Source organism: Pongo pygmaeus, chromosome 5 (assembly GCF_028885625.2).
Source record: "Pongo pygmaeus isolate AG05252 chromosome 5, NHGRI_mPonPyg2-v2.0_pri, whole genome shotgun sequence".
In the NCBI taxonomy this organism is placed as follows: Eukaryota; Metazoa; Chordata; class Mammalia; order Primates; family Hominidae; genus Pongo; species Pongo pygmaeus.
In genome coordinates, this window is record NC_072378.2 from 83,408,326 (window position 1) to 83,426,114 (window position 17,789).

A 17,789-nucleotide genomic window follows, 5' to 3' on the forward strand; every position below is an offset into this window, starting at 1 on the left:
TTTTTGTATTTTTAGTAGAGATGGGGGTTTCACCATGTTGGCCAGGCTGGTCTGGAACTCCTGACCGCAGGTGATCCACAGCCTTGGCCTCCCAGACTGCTGGGATTACAAGTGTGAGCCACCACGCCCGGCCCGTTCATTGATTTCTAACCTAACCCATAGATTTTTCAAGTGGCCTTATTTTACATCATTATGCAAATAATCTAGTCTTTGTCAATTGTATTAATTCCTCTGTCTTACTGACATCTAAGATTATTTGCTTTCTCTTACTTTTACCCTGTCTTTATCTCCTAAATTGTCATTCACTCTTTTCCTTCTCCTCCTTTTTTTCACTTTTTCTCTCTCTGTACTTATCTCCCATTCATTAAAAATCTAGTGGAGAGGAAAAACTGCTGATCTGAGGGCCTCATCTAACCCTCAGGTGTTGTGTTTGGTTGACACAGTGGTTTAGAAACTGCAGCCAACATTCTGAAATTTTCTTTGTGGGAAAGTTTTTCTTTTTTATTACAAATTTAATTTTAAAAAAGGATATAGGGCTATTTAAATTTTCTCTTTACTTTTGTGTCAGTTTTAGTTGTGTTTTTCAATGAGTTTGTTAATTTTGTCTCATTTAATATATTGGCATATAGTTATTTGTAATATTCCCTTTTTATTTCTTTAATGTCTTTAAGTTCTATGATATACCCTATATATCCTTTTTCATTCCTGGTGTTGCTAATTTTTTCCCTCTTTTTTTTCGTGATCAGTCTTACTAGAAGTTTATCAATTTTATTAACATTTTGAATAAACTAATTTTGGTTTGTATTTTCTCTGTTGCTTCTTTTCTGTTTCATTGTTTGTTGTTTCATTACTTGTTGTTTTCTATTTTGTTACTCTTATTAGTGATGTAGCTAGTTTAAGATGTTTTTTCTTCAGCATTTGCATCATTATATTTCTAGAAATAGTCTGCAGTAACTCTCATTATATTCCTGGTTATTGCCTGAATTACTTGATAGTGGCAATTTTAACTCCTATTTATGGTTTGGCTGTTGCCATTATCTTTTTGCACATTCAGATGTATTACCCAGTCACATAATTCTCAGGTTTAAATTAAAACCTCATATATAGTTAAATATTCTTTTTAGAAAGTGCTTTCTTTTTAAGTACCCTAGCAGGGTTATTGATGTGTCAGTTATATGCTATGTGCTAAGTGTTAATTTTCACAACAGACCAGTGAGATAGGTCCTCCATTTCACAGATAGAGGGGACTGAAGCTTAGAGAATCCGCATTTACCAAATAAGAAAACTGAAGCTGATAAAATCTGTTAGTGGGGAGTCATAGATGTAAGTGATAGAAAACTATTTTGGCTTAAGCAGAAGCAAAAATTTACTAAAAAGTTAGAGGTGAGGATTGATGCAGGGGCTCAGAACAAGTCCCCAGGACCTGCTTTCACATTATCTTTTGGTTTTCCTTCTGAGATCACTGTGTTTAGGATTAACACTAACTTCATAGCCTGAAGATGACCACAGAAACTCCAACCCTAGTTATTTTCTAGTTCTGTTGTGTTTCTCTAATAGCTGAGATAAAGGTTAGATTTGACTTTGGTTGTAACAGTTTTGATCAAGATCCCATTGCTGGTACAGTAATTCTATTTAAGGGAAAATGGTATACTTACTCACTTAAACCTAGGTCACAAACTGCATCCTGTAGCCTAATGTGGGACCAAACTGAAGCATATATGACAGGGAGTAGTTCCCTGAACAAAACGTGATACTGTTGCTAGAAGGGATTGGATGCTAGGGGAAAATATTAATGTCTACCACAGAGAGTCTGGTAACTTGCCAAAGCCATAGCTGATGAGAATGGAGCCCCTGTTTCAACCTAGGCAGCCTGATTCTAAGCCTTTATACTTAAACTATAGACTGTGCTGCCTCCTGTTTTACTATATTCAGCTCTAAAGTTAATCGTGCTTTAGCATTTGTGTGTGTTTCTCACTTTGAGTGACATAACATAAATTAATTAAGAAATTATCATGGGGTGTCTGTTACTTATAACTCTTCTCATGTTGATTAACATTGCTAGTTAAGAATCATGTAGGGTATCCTTTCTTTTTTTTTTTTGACAGGGTCTCACTCTGTCACCCAGGCTGGAGTGCAGTAGCATGATCTTGGCTCACTGCAATCTCCACCTCCTGGGTTCAGGTGATTCTCCTGCCTCAGCCTCCCAAGTAGCTGGGATTACAGGCACCCATCACCACACTTGGCTAATTTTTTGTATTTTTAGTAGAGATGGGGTTTCACCATCTTGGCCAGGCTGGTCTTGAACTCTTGACCTCAAGTGATCCACCTGCCTCAGCCTCCCAAAGTGCTGGAATTACAGGCATAAGCCACCTTCTGAGACAGTTTTTATCTTTAGTAATTTGATGAAACATAGTTTTTGCTTTTTTGTATGACTGTGTGTAGTTGTCGCCTTTAAAATATAGAGAAGACAGGTCTTAAGTTTCCTTTGTTGGTTCATTCATTTAATGAATATTTCTCAAGGGTCTGCTATGCGTGTGCATTACACGAGGTTCTGGAGGGTAATACAAATTTAAAATAGAGATGGGTTGTGCTCTCATAGAATTTACAATCTGCTCGGGGAACCGAAAGTGTTAATCCAGTCTGTTAGGTGTTGTTAAGGAGAGGTGCGCTGTGCTGAGTGAAGACCGCAGAAGATTGAGCTGAGATCTAAAGGATACGTGGGAGTTAACTAGGCAAGGAGAGGAATGGGAACATTATTCCAGGCTTCAGGAAAAAGCATGCAAAGGATGGGTGGTGTGTTTGTGTGTGATTTCTTTGTGATAAAAGAAATTATGTACACGGGCAGGTGTTTACAGTGAATATAAGGAACTTGAAGTGGTAGCCATATTCTGTCTTCTCTTTTTTACCAGAAAGACACTTCTTTCAAAGACTTCCTTCCTGCCTGCTTGCGTCCCCTCCCCTCCCCTCCCCTCCCCTCCCTTCCCCTCCCCTCCCCTCCCCTCCCCTCCCTTCCCCTCCCCTTCCCTCCCTTCCCTCTTATTTTTTTTGAAACAGTGTCTCATTCTGTCACCCAGACTGAAGTGCAGTGGCATGATCATAGCTCACTGTAGCCTCAACCTCCTGGGCTCAAGTAATCCTCCCACCTCAGCCTCCAAAGTAGCTGGAACTACAGGTGTGCACCAACATACCTGGCTACTTTTTAAAAAAAAAAATTATTTTTTTGTAGAACCGGGCCTCACTGTGTGGCCCAGACTGGTCTTGAACTCCTGGCCTCAAGCAATCCTCCTGCCTTGGCCTCCCAAAGTGCGGGGAATGGGTCACTGTGCCAGGCCTCAAAGACCTCATTCTTTCTCAGGCCTTTTTTTTTCCCCCCCGCCCAAGGCTAATCCCTTTATGTGTTCTTATCAGTCCTTTCCAGCCTTTTTTATGATGTTGGGCCATTGGTCATCCTTTATTGTCTGACATCTTCAATTCTTGCCTTTCATTCTTCCAGCAGCTTCTTTCCTTCAGTCTCTTCATCTTTGAAAACCTGACTCTGACCCTCCCTGATCGCTTCTTCCCCAAGGCTTTCTTCCTCTATACCTGGTATGTAGGACTTCTGTTAGAACATCTATTTCGTTTTCTTGGCCACTTTTTATATTTTTGTCTTTATTCTTTATTTTTTAATTTTTATTATTTTTTTTAGATAGAGTCTCACTCTGTCGCCAGGCTGGAGTGCAGTGGCGCGATCTCAGCTCACTGCAACCTCCGCCTCCCAGGTTCAAGCAATTCTCCTGCCTCAGCCTCCTGAGTAGCTGGGATAACAGGCGTGCACCACCATGCCCAGCTAATTTTTGTATTTTTAGTAGAGATGGGGTTTCACCATGTTGGCCAGGCTGGTCTCAAACTCTTGATCTCGTGATCTGCCTGCCTCAGCCTCCCAAAGTGCTGGGATTATAAGCGTGAGCCACCGTGCCCGGCCGTCTTTATTCTTAAGTTTCAGGATATTAATGTACCACTTTTCTCCCTATATCCCTTGCATCTGGCAGAGGGCATAGCTCATGGTTAGTATTCAGTAAATGTTCTTTGAGGCATGTGTAGATTTTGATATGTGCAAGACTTTTTATTTTTAATTAAAAGAAAATTTTAATGTTTTTTTAGATACTGAGTCTCACTATGCTGCCTAGGCTGGACCCAAACTCCTGGGCTTAAGCAGTCCTCCTATATCAGCCTCCTGAGTAGCTGGGACTACAGGATGTGTAGGACTTTTAAACTACGTTATGGTGGTGTTACAGGACCACCACCACTTACCCAAAGGTAGCCATTGTGTCAGGATTTCTGCACTGTAGTCCCTTCTGTGGTTACAGGAAAGCGTCCCGGATCCAGACCCCAAGAGAGGGTCCTTGGGTCTTGTGCAAGAAAGAATTCAGGACAAGTCCACAGTGCAAAGTAAAAGCAAGTTTATTAAGAAAGTAAAGTAGTGAAAGTACAGCTACTCCATAGGACAGAGTAGGGTGTTCCTGAGAGTAAGAGGAAGAACGCATCCACCCTAGGTACAATGCTTGTATACATGTGGAGATGTGCTCTGCTACAAGAGTTTGTGATAAAGGATTAATTTTCTTAATTACTACGTTTTGCAAGAATCAATATTATTATCTTTGAAGAAAAATTAGGAATGCCTTTGTTCTCCAGATATCAGGATATCTGGCTACTCCCAAGTCTGGGTCTGTTTAGTGGATACTATTAATTTGTTCCCTTAACCACAAACATCTAGAGGCTAGAAATGTCTGACTTTCTCGGAATTTAGCCCGACAGGTCCCAGCCTCTTTTTCCTAGCCCTCTCTCAAAATGGAATCGCTCTGGTTCAAACGCCTCTGACAGTAGGGATATTCTAATGATATCACAAGATGGAACCCAGCTGAGGGACTTCCATGTTTTGTGTTGCCATATTATTGGCTCCTGGAGTTGGGGAATATACTAGTTCCTTAATAAGAAACTTTGTTATTTCTGGACAGTTCTCTGATATAGATTCATTCATTATTCAGTCTATTAATTCAAATGTGAGCAACAGCCTGATAGGTTTCATATGGTTTCTCTCCTTTGTATAGTTTTGTATTTTCTTTTGTAGACTTTGCACACTGTGGGGATTGGGTAAATATTGAAGATTTCTTAAGGGTCATTTTTGTCATTAAATACTTTTTAATGAAGCATTTTATTTTGAAAAAAGTTTCAGACTTACAAAAAAGTTGCAATTGTGATGCAGTGAATTCCATAAATTCTTCAACTGCCTGGATTCATCCATTGTTGACATAGTTATCATTATATTTTAATGAAACCATTTTTTTCTCCACTATTATTTTTTATACTTCTTTGATTTTTTTTTTAGCAGTTGCTCTAAGGGTTTATGATATACATTTCTAATATATCAGTCTACTCTCAAATAATATACTATTTCACATATAGTATAATAACCTTTTAATAATATACTTCCATTTTCCTTTTCTGTGCCTTATGCTGTTGTTGTTATTCATTTCACTTCTATATAAGCTGTAAACCCCACAATATGTTACTATTTTTGCTTTATACAGTTACTTATCTTTCAAAGAGATAAAGATAATTAAAAAATTATATTTTATGTTTACCCACATTTTACCATTTTCTGCGATTGTTATTCCTTTTTGTTGATCCAGACTTCTGCTGAAGAGCTTCCTTTAACTTTTTTTTTTCAGACGGAGTCTTGCTCTGTTACCAGGCTGGAGTGCAGTGGCACGATCTTGGCTCACTATAGCCTTCGCCTCCCGGTCTCAAGGGATTCTCCTGCCTCAGCCTCCCCAGTCTGGGAGTACAGACATGTGCTACCACACCTGGCTAATTTTTTGTATTTTTAGTAGAGACGGGTTTCACCATATTAGCCAGGATGGTTTCGATCTCCTGACCTCGTGATCCGCCTGCCTCAGCCTCCCAAAGTGCTGGGATTACAGGCATGAGCCACCGCACCTGGCCCTTTTAACATTTTTTTATACTGCAGGTCTGTTGGCTATGAATTCCCTCACTTTTATTTCTGAAATGTCTTTATTTTGCCTTCATTTTAAAGATATATTGTCATTGAGCATACATTTCTAGATTGACAGTGTTCTTTTTTCCATCAGTTTAAATATGTTACCCTATCGTCTAGTTTGCATAGATGAGAACTCTACCATCATTCTTTTTTTCCCATAGTATGTGTTTTAGTTTATTTTATGTTGCTATAAAGGAATGCCTGAGGCTGGGTAATTTATAAAGACAAAAGGTTTATTTGACTCATGATTCTTGATGGCTTGAAAGTTTAAAATTGGGCATCTGCATTTGGTGAGGGTCTCAAGGAGGAAGATGAAAGGGAGCTAGCGTGTACAAAGATTACATGGCGAGAGAGGGGGAAGGGCAGGAGTGGGTGGGTGGGGGAGGACGTGCCAGGCTCCTTTTAACAATCGGCTTTCACAGGAACTAATAGAGTAAGAACTCACCCACAAAAGAGGGCATTAATGTGTTCAAGAGAGATCTACCCCCATGAACCAGACACCTCCCATTAGGCCTCACCTCCAACACTGGGGATCAAATTTCAACGTGAAGTTTGGAGGGGACAAATGTCTAAATCATAGCAGTGAGTAAGATTTCTTTTTTCTCTGACTGCCTTTAAGACTTTCTTTTAGGTTTTTAGCAGTTTGACTATGATATGGTTTTCCCTGTATTTTTCCTGCTTGGGGTTCTCCAAATTAATTTTGGGAAATTTTCAGCCATTATCTCTTCAAATATTTCTTTTGCATCTTCCTCTGGGATTCCAGTTACAAACATGTTAGCCTATATTGTCCCAGGGCTCTTAGATGCAGCATTGTATTATCTCACTCTTTCCTCTTTTGTTTATGTTTGAATAATTTTTATTGCTCTTTCTTTAAGTTTGCAGAGTCTTTCCTCTATTTCCAGTCTGCCAATAAGCCCATTAAAGAAATTCTTCATTCTAATATCATGTCTTTCAATTTGCTATTTCCTTTAGACTTTGTTTTATGGTTCCCGTCTCTCTGCTGGAAATTTCTCATCTGTTAAATGTCATCCACATTTTCCACTAGATTAAAAAAAAAATCAATCATAGGTATTTTGACATGTCTGTCTAATAGTTCCAATACATTCTGGTTGTGTTGCTGTTTTCTCTTTTGACAATGAGTTGTTGTATCTTTTAAAAAAGATGTGTTTTGTAAATTTTTTTTTTTTTTTTTTTTTGAGACAGAGTCCTGCTCTGTCGCCCAGGCTGGAGTGCAGTGGTGCATTCTCGGCCCACTGCAAGCTCCGCCTCCCGGGTTCATGCCATTCTCCTGCCTCAGCCTCCCCAGCAGCTGGGACTACAAGTGCACGCCACCATGCCCGGCCAATTTTTGTATTTTTAGTAGAGACGGGGTTTCACAGTGTTAGCCAGGATGGTCTCGATCTCCTGACCTTGTGATCTGCCCGCCTCGGCTTCCCAAAGTGCTAGGATTACAGGCGTGAGCCACCGCGCCCAGCCATGTTTTGTAATTTTTGAATGAATGTCACACATTACGTATAGAGGAATAATAGAAACTGTGGTATTTACACTCAGACATGTAGTACATTTTTTTTTTTCTGGCAGGTAGTTAGGTTGAATCAATCTAGTAAGTAGTTGAGCTAGATTTGGAGTGTATTTTGCTATTGTTATCATCAGTGTACCACAAATTCCTCCAGTGGTGGGCCACTGCTACCTTGGTTTTAATTCAGGGCCTGCAATGCTAGAGGGTTTTTTTCCCCCCCCATTGTTCTTGTTCTACTCTTAGCTGACACCTTACCCTATATATCTTTGTAGGATCTTTCTCCATTGCTCTTCCCCCTCTGCAAAAGGCAGATGCTGTTACTTATTACTTGGTGTAAGACTTGTAGTGGGGGCAGAAGGGGTTTTGCAGTTTTCCTGTTTCAGCCTCAGTCTTGGACAGGTTTTATGCACCTGAGCCCCAGGGGCTGAGCTCTCTCATTGCTTTTGTACTTCCCCAAGGGCAGATAACCCCTGCATCGTACTCAATGCAGCATCTAGAATGCAGGCAGGTTTCATGAGCTTCTTCCCTTTGTGGCAACTGGACTTTGCCTTGTACCAGGTGGGGAGGGCAGGGCAAAGGATCTAGGATGTGAGCAGTTTCCCTGTCTCTTTTCCAGTGCGAGAGTATCAGTGTTTTGTATTCACACCGAATCTGGGTCTGAGTACATTTTCTGTTCTTTCCCAGTATTTAGCTAGCATTTGCCTAGTGTCAGTGCAGGATAAGGGAGAGTGTGTGTTTTATACTCTTTCCGGCAGCAGTTAGTATTTGCCTCCTGTCAGTACAGGGACCGGTGGTGGGAGGCTTTACTGCCCCTTTCCATCAATAGATGGCTTTTGCCTCCAGATAGGATCTGTGGTATGGGTGAAATTTTCCCTTTAACCTGGCAGTAGCTCATTAACACCTTGTACTCCTGTAGGCCTTGAAGTATGGATGGACTTTTCTTTGTACTCTTGCACTACCCTTCAATCTTGCTGCAGGTATTACACAGCTGTGCTACCAGTGGGCCTTTCTCGTGTCTGCTTTGCCTATAGTATTTCTCATGAGCATCTCAAGAGGTGAAAGATTATGAAAAGAGTTGGCAAGTGGGGACAGAATCCCCTTGTGTCTGAGGTTCTCAGGGATTCTAAATTGGCTGTAGTGCGCACTTGGCCCTTAAAGTTTGTTAAAATTTCAGTTGTTTTTTGGTGACGTCTCATTTTTCTGTGCTCTGCCAAAGCTGAAAGGGTTCATGTGGTTCATCTCCTCAGAGGGGCATGTCACCCTTTGGAATTTAGATCATCTGGTTGCCTTATGACCTCACCTCTCTGATGGGCTCAAAATTTTATGATTTTTTAATAGATTGTCTGCCTTGTTGTTAAAGGTGAGAGCAGTGTTTTCTTGTGGCCTTCTACTTTTTTCCCACTTTTTTAATTTTTGTTTTTTATTGACACGTAATTGTACATATTTATGGGCTACCATGTGTTGTTTTAGTACATGTATACATTGTGTAATGATCAAATCAGGGTAATTAGCTATTGATCACCTCAAATATTTATCATTTCTTTGTGATGGGAACGTACAATCTACTTCTTAAGTTTATTTTATCTTAATGAATCTTTGCAGCTGACTTGTTTTGGAAAATAGGAAATAGCCAAGAGTGGAAGGACTCATTGGCTTTAATTTTTTTTTCCATCCAAGTGACTAACAGCAAAGGTAGTTAAGTGCTGCTAACTGTCACTGTTAAACCTAAGGCATAGACAGTCAGGAAAATGAACCCATGAAGTTGAAAAGACATGGAGGAAGACAGGGAAACTGATTTTTTTTTTAAAGAGAATACTTGTGTAATATTGGTGTAAGTTGTAAATCCGATTTAATTATTGTAAATGTGGCTATTGCTAATGACTGCTAGTCTCCCTAGGAGAAGTTTATAATTTTTTTTCAAAACATTTAGAATGTAACTGATTGCTTAGATTGCTGATTAATTTTTTATGCTTTTACTGGTCAATTTTCGTTTAGTTAAATGTCAGGGCTGTTTTTCCTAGTAGTAATAACGTCACATAAGATGATCTTTGATAATTATGCCTAGTTAATCTTCTGAAGTGCTTAGAGACCTTTATCAAATTCTGTTTATTAAGGAGGTAGCTATTTAAAAATATTTTTCCTCCTGCATTGGCATCAATATTGGGCCGGCCTACTCTCACTAAGAAGAATCCTACAGTCATCTGCAAATAAGTGTCCTGGGAGCTGTTTAGGAATGGGTGGTGGTGGTAGGAGGTAGATCATAATGTTCTGACATGCACACTTTTTGCTTCTTGTTTTTATTTCATTCCCTTTCCTCACTTCAAGTATGTCTGTTTCCCTGAGTGTAATGTCTCTCTGGTTTATCTTCTCCAGAGAGCACACCTACACTTCTCATAGGATTGGGTAGGAGGGTTGTTCCTTGGTTATGTGAGATATGCCACAGAGGATTTGAGGATTATACTGCCTTTTTTTCTTTTTCTTTCTTTTTTTTTTTCTTTAGAGACAGGGTCTTGCTCTATTACCCAGGCTGGAATGCAGTGGTGCAGTACTAGCTCATTGCAGCCTCAGACTCCTGAGCTCAAGTGATCTTCCTGCCTCAGCCTCCTGAGTAGCTGGGGCTACAGGTGCATGCCACCATGCCTGGCTAATTTTTAAATTTTTTATAGAGATAGCATCTTGCTTTGTTGCCCAGGCTGGTCTTGAACTTTTGTCCCCAAGCAGCCCACCACTCCTTGGTCTCCCAGAGTGCTGGGATTACCAGGCATGAGCCACAACACCCAGCCTCATATGGCTTCTTGTACTGAATTCGATAACTTGTTACACTATGACTTTCGGAACTGCCTGGAATCTAATTCCTGTACCTTTTGGGGGTTCTGTGGAACAAATTGTTTTTTATAGAAGTTCCTCTCCACCTTATACATAAGCTTTAGTTTCATCTTTCTTCATTCTTCTAAGTATGTTATTACTCATCCGTTTGGTTTTCAGTCTTCCAGAACTTAGTTGCTGTCATCTCTTCTGATTTCTGTAGCTCTGTGATTTTATGTCTTATTTATCCTTTACAGCCATTTTAGAAAGTTTTCAGCATGTGGGAGACAAACGAACGCTTTTAATTCAGAAGTCCTAAGTTCTCTGTTGTCCTAACAGCTTTTAAGCCTTTTTAGTTACCATTCTTGAATATACCGAGACCACATTTACTTTAAATTATTATAAAATCAATGTGTCTTTCATTAATTTATTTTCCATTTGTCTTCATTGAAGTTGGCAAGTTTTATTGCCGAGTGCTCTAAAATAATATGCAGAGTTTCAGTGATTATAGCTGATTATCTCCTATTAGATCAAGACTCCAGCAAATGCCAACTATAAACTCAGACAACATATTTTAAAATACTATCTAAAGATACTGGTGAACAATCAAAAGCAGACAGGAACTAGAGGGTAACAGTCATCTATATTTAGAAGGAGGGATGTCACTGTGTGAGTTTCCCATTTCTTATGGCACTGAACTTGAGGTTATGTGTGTGTTGGTGCTGTGAAGGTGAAAACTCAGGTGGAGACTCAAAGTCTTACTGGCTTGAATAACTAGATGTCAGAAGTTGGGGCATCTGCAGTAACTGGAAAGTGGGGGAGAAAATCCAGAAAAAGATTCAGAGAAGGGTATAAACTGTCTAAATCTTGTATACGGGACAGACTCTATGCTACCTGAAGGCTAAAAACATTGAACAAAGGCTTCATTTTTCACCCCAGCAAAGGGGAAACAGTTTGGAGTTGTGTCCAGTCGAGTTAATTGCCTACTAAAACAGTCAATAATCTTTGCAGGAATATTACAGAATCCAAAGTTTCTACAACATATTTATAAGGTCAGAATATAATCCAAAGTTACTAGATGTACTCAAGAGAAAAGGCAGTTGTTGGAGTCTGACCCTGAGATGATCCAGATGTTGAATTTAGTTCACAAGTATTTTAAAGCACTCTTTATAACTGTGCTAAGTAAGTAAGTAAAAGAATATATGATATGAGCCCGGCGCGGTGGCTCATGCCTATAATCCCAGCACTTTGGGAGCCCGAGGTGGGTGGATCACGAGGTTAGGAGATCGAGACCATCCTGGCTAACATGGTGAAACCCCGTCTCTACTAAAAATACAAAAAATTAGCCCATGCCTGTAGTCCCAGCTACTCGGGAGGCTGAGGTAGGAGAATCACTTGAGCCCGGGAAGCAGAGGTTGCAGTTGAGCTGAGATTGCGCCACTACACTCCAGCCTGGGTGACAGAGTGAGACTCCATCTCAAAAAAACAAACAAATAAAGGAATGTATGGATATAATGAATAAAAAACAGAAACTCTCAGAAGAATAGAAACTAAAAAATAGAAATTTAGAATTGAAAAATACATGAAATAACAAATTTGTTGAATGAGCTTAATAGCAGATTGGTGGCAATATAGACAAGACTTAATGAACTTGCAGATAGATGAATAGAAATGTCAAATCTGAAGAAAAGAGAGGAAAATTATCAGAAATAAAGTGAACAGGGACTCAGGGGCCTATCAGACAAAATAAAAATATTTAATAAATGTGTCATTGGAATTCTAGAAGGAAAGGAATGAAAGAATGGGGCAGAAAAATATTTGAAGAAATAGTGGCCATATATTTTACAAATTTAGTGAGAGACATAAATTGTAAATTCAGAGGCTTAGCAAATCCAAACATAATCAATACAAAGAAAATAACATCTAGGCACATCCTAAACTGCTAAAAGCTAACAAGGAGAAAATCTTGAAAGCTGCCAGAGAAAACACACTAGGAAATAATAAAAACGACTGCTGAAGAAAAAGTAACACCATCAACCCTGAATTCTGTACCCGTAGGGAGACAGAATTCTTTAAGGATAAAGATGAAATAAAGACTTTTTCAGATAAACCAAAACTGGAAATTTATTACCTGTAGATCTGCAATATAAGATAGATGCTAAAAGGCATTCATCAGGTTGAAAGTTAGTGATACCAGATAGAAGTTCAGATATTTAGGAGGCGGTAAATATGTGAGTAAGAGAAAATACTACTTTTTGTCCTCTTCATTTTATAAAAACACATGTAAAAAATACATGACTTTAAAAGTTATAACATTGTATTGTGGAGTTAAAGGATAGGAGTTAGCAGTAAATGGTTCTTGTATTATGTGGGAAGGCATACAATATTAACTCTTAAGTAAGCAGGTAAAAGTTGAGGATATATACTACAGTTCCTAGAACAATCACTTGAAAAATAATTTAAAGAGGAAGGCCAAAAAGCCAATCGATTAAATGAAATTCTAAAAAAAGTTTGGTTAACCCAAAAGAAGGCAGGGAAAGAGAAACAGAGACATATAACAGAACACTTGGGGCTGGGAGGGAGATTAGTAAAATCTCCCATATTAATAATTAAGTGTAAATGAATCAAGCGCTCTAATTAAAACTATTATAAATGATAGTTTATAATAATTATCTATGATGTAATTATAATAATCTATTGATAATTATCTTAATTATAGATAAGATAGCGATTATCTCTTTGTGTGCACCCATGTGTAGATGTATGTATTATCAAGACCTGACTACATGATGTCTATAAGAGATATACTTTAAAAACACAAATAGGCTAAAAGTAAATGTTTCGGAAAAAGTATGCTATCCAGCTAGTCAGTTTTATTATTGGTTGGACTATATTAGTATCTGATAAAAAGGATTATGAGGCAAAGAATCTTACCAGAGGTATAGACATTTTATAATGATAAAAAGGGTCATTTCATTAGGAAAACTGTTTATGCCTGTGATAGAAAAGATTCAAAAGGCATGAAGCTAACATTGATAGAATTGAGGGGTAGAATTAAAATCCTCAACCACAGTTGCATATTTTAACACCTTTCCTCAGCAGTCAACAGGAAGTAATTACAATAATGTGCAATTTCGTTACTGAACACAAGATGGCAAAGTAGTCACAGTAATTGTAACAATCGACCTGTGCATTTGAATACAGTGAAATATGCCATAATTTTATCGTGTGAACACATCTTTTCTCCTCATTTATTTTATAGACAGGAAATGAACAGTGGTGAGTAATTGCAAGAATGCTACAGTATACTGGCATAATATTTGGTATACACGTGATAGGCATTAAATGAATTTTTGTTGAATGAATATAATGTGGGGCTTTTGGAATTAAATATTTGTTTGAATTTCAAAACCCAAAATTATTTTTTAATCTTATTACAGAAATACCGCTTTTACTTAAAGCAGTGGTTCTCAAACTTTTTGGTCTTAAAATATCTTTACTCTTTTAAAAATTGTTGAAGACTCCAAAGGACTATTGTTTAGGACATATCTATTGATATTTATCTTTCAAAAATTAAGAAATGTAAAGAATATTTTAAAAATAATTTTACAAATAATGAGCCCACTATATGTTATAAATAGTACCTATGTTTATGAAAAATAGAAAAGTAGCATTGTTTTACATTTTGGCAAATATCTTTAATGTGTGGCTTAATAGATGACAACTGTATTCTCATGGCATCTTCGATATTCTATCTTATTTGTCATGTAGTATCTTGAAAATGTTACACTTGTGAAAGAATGAGAATAGAAAAAGACAAATAACATCTTGGTATTACTATGAAGAATTTTTGACCTTGAGCCACCAAAAAGGTCTTAAGCTCCCTCAGGAGTCCCTAGACCATATTTTGACACTCTCTGACTTACAGAAGTAAACAAAGAAGAAGTGAAAAATTATTAATTAGTGGATATGTGGCCTGAACCATGGTGATACAGTTTACTCCTTATTGGTGAGCCGTTATGGTTCATATGTACGGTTACCTAACCTGAAAATTTGTGGGAACTTCATCTGGAAGATAGATTAGTAGGTGTAAAATGTCGCTTTAGTCTTACATTGTGCTGCCTTTAACCAAACCCTATCATATAGAGCTGGGTGTGAGATTAAGTTGGAGCATGCTGTAATCCAGTTCTGAATTGGTCTTCTGAGCTATTTGTGATGTGATTCAGATTTTATAGATGGCTTTTCTTCTCTGTGGAGAGTTGGAATAGTGACTAAAAAAGAGCTCTCTGAAATTGGAACCTCTAACTATTGCTGCTAAGAATGGAAAACAGTCTGGCAGGGCCTCAAAAGGTTAAATATAGAATACTCTGTGACCCACCAAATTTACTTTTAGTTGTATATACTCAAGAGAAACGAAAATATAAGTCCACACAAAAACTTGTACATGAATGTTAATAGCAACATTCTTCATGATAGCCAAAAACTGTGCCTTAGTTCATTTTCTGCTGCTTATAATGGAATACCTGAAACTGGGAAATTCATAAAGAAAGGAATTTATTTCTTACAGTTATAGAGGCTGAGAAGTCCAAGGTCAACAGGCCACATCTTGTGAGAGCCTTTTTGCTGGTGGGGACTCCCTGCAGAGTCCCGATGCAGTATAGGGCATCCCATGGTAAGGGGGCTGAGCATGCAAGCTCAGGTCTCTCTTCCTCTTTTCATAAAGCCACCAGTCCTACTCCCATGAACCCACTAATCCATTAATTCATGAATCTGCCCTCATGACCCAATCGCTTAAAGGCCCTACCATTCAGTACTGCCACATTGGGGATTAAATTTCCACATGAACTTTAGAGGGGACAAGTATTTAAACAATAGCAAAGTGGAACCAGCTCAAATGCTCATCCACTGATAAATAAATAAAATGTGGTATATCCATAGAAGAAATATTATCCATCCATAAAAAGAAAAAATACCGATACATGCAACATTATGGATGAATCTTGAAGGCACTATGCTACCTGAAAGAAGTTAGTCACAAAGACCACATATTGTATGATCCCATTTGTATGAAATGTCCAGAATATGCAAATCTGTAGAGACAGAAGGTAGACTAGTGGTTACCTAGGGGTAGGGTGGATGGGAGTAATGCCACGTGAGGATGTTTCTGTGTACTGTTAAATTGTAATATCTGTTATGTGGTTAGTGTTCCCTTTATGAGGACTCATAATTCTTCACAATATCAGGAGTTACTCCCTTTTGAAGAACTAATGAGCTAAACAAGTCTTCTTTGTTTTATTTTTAATAATTTTTAAAATTAGATAATGAGACCACTGTTACTAGTGTCTCTGTTGGCCTTGGCTGCTAGGAAGTTCAGGACTATATTAAATGCTCACAGTAACGCTGTTAGTGAGGTTAGACAATTGGTATACTTTCTTTTCTAATACACATTTTGTTGTGGGTTTTTAAAGTTTTTACACACAGACTTTCACAAACTTAAATTTAAATATTTTATTGTAGGATGCCCACAGTCTTTATCAGAGGCAATTGGGGTTAAATTGAAAACAAATAAATATAAAATGCACAAATGAAAAACTATAGGCAGTGTCTTTCAAGAGAGAAAGAATTCTTTCTGTATAAAAAGGCAATATTCGTTTTTAGGTATAAAAATGATATCCTTGAACTGAGCTTTTTAAAAAGGTGGTAAGCTACTAGGCACTGGATCTGTTCAAGCAGACGCTGGATGATGCTCTGTCTGTAAGATATTATAGATATATCTCCCAATGCTATCCCTCCCCCCTCCCCCCACACCACAACAGTCCCCGAAGTGTGATGTTCCCCTTCCTGTGTCCATGTGTTCTCATTGTTCAATTCCCACCTATGAGTGAGAATATGCGGTGTTTGGTTTTTTGTTCTTGCGATAGTTTACTGAGAATGATGATTTCCAATTTCATCCATGTCCCTACAAAGGACATGAACTCATCATTTTTTATGGCTGCATAGTATTCCATGGTGTAGATGTGCCACATTTTCTTAATCCAGTCTATCATTGTTGGACATTTGGGTTGGTTCCAAGTCTTTGCTATTGTGAATAATGCCGCAATAAACATTCGTGTGCATGTGTCTTTATAGCAGCATGATTTATAGTCCTTTGGGTATATACCCAGTAATGGGATGGCTGGGTCAAATGGAATTTCTAGTTCTAGATCCCTGAGGAATCGCCACACTGACTTCCACAATGGTTGAACTAGTTTACAGTCCCACCAACAGTGTAAAAGTGTTCCTATTTCTCCACATCCTCTCCAGCACCTGTTGTTTCCTGACTTTTTAATGATTGCCATTCTAACTGGTGTGAGATGGTATCTCATTGTGGTTTTGATTTGCATTTCTCTGATGGCCAGTGATGGTGAGCATTTTTTCATGTGTTTTTTGGCTGCATAAATGTCTTCTTTTGAGAAGTGTCTGTTCATGTCCTTCGCCCACTTTTTGATGGGGTTGTTTGTTTTTTTCTTGTAAATTTGTTGGAGTTCATTGTAGATTCTGGATATTAGCCCTTTGTCAGATGAGTAGGTTGCGAAAATTTTCTCCCAGTTTGTAGGTTGCCTGTTCACTCTGATGGTAGTTTCCTTTGCTGTGCAGAAACTCTTTAATTTAATTAGATCCCATTTGTCAATTTTGGCTTTTGTTGCCATTGCTTTTGGTGTTTTAGACATGAAGTCCTTGCCCATGCCTATGTCCTGAATGGTAATGCCTAGGTTTTCTTCCAGGGTTTTTATGGTTTTAGGTCTAACATTTAAGTCTTTAATCCATCTTGAATTCATTTTTGTATGAGTTGTAAGGAAGGGATCCAGTTTCAGCTTTCTCCATATGGCTAGCCAGTTTTCCCAGCACCATTTATTAAATAGGGAATCCTTTCCCCATTTCTTGTTTTTCTCAGGTTTGTCAAAGATCAGATAGTTGTAGATATGTGGCATTATTTCTGACGGCTCTGTTCTGTTCCATTGATCTATATCTCTGTTTTGGTACCAGTACGATGCTGTTTTGGTTACTGTAGCCTTGTAGTATAGTTTGAAGTCAGGTAGCGTGATGCCTCCAGCTTTGTTCTTTTGGCTTAGGATTGACTTGGCGATGCGGGCTCTTTTTTGATTCCATATGAACTTTAAAGTAGTTTTTTCCAATTCTGTGAAGAAAGTCATTGGTAACTTGATGGGGATGGCATTGAATGGTGGGTGCAGCGCACCAGCATGGCACATGTATACATACGTAACTTACCTGCACGCTGCACACATGTACCATAGAGCCTAAAGTATAATAATAATAATAATAATAATAATAATAATAATAATAATAATAATAAAAATAAAATAAAAAAAAGAAAATTTAAAATTACAAAAAAAAAAAAGAAATATAAATCATTCTACCCTAAAAAAA

At 38.1% G+C, this 17,789-nt stretch overlaps 1 protein-coding gene across 8 annotated transcripts in view; it reads left to right on the forward strand.

Moving 5' to 3' along the window:
- LOC129038376 (cytochrome b5 reductase 4) overlaps positions 1–17,789 on the forward strand; it is a 129,211-nt gene that overhangs the window by 11,829 nt on the left and 99,593 nt on the right. The window lies entirely within an intron of this gene.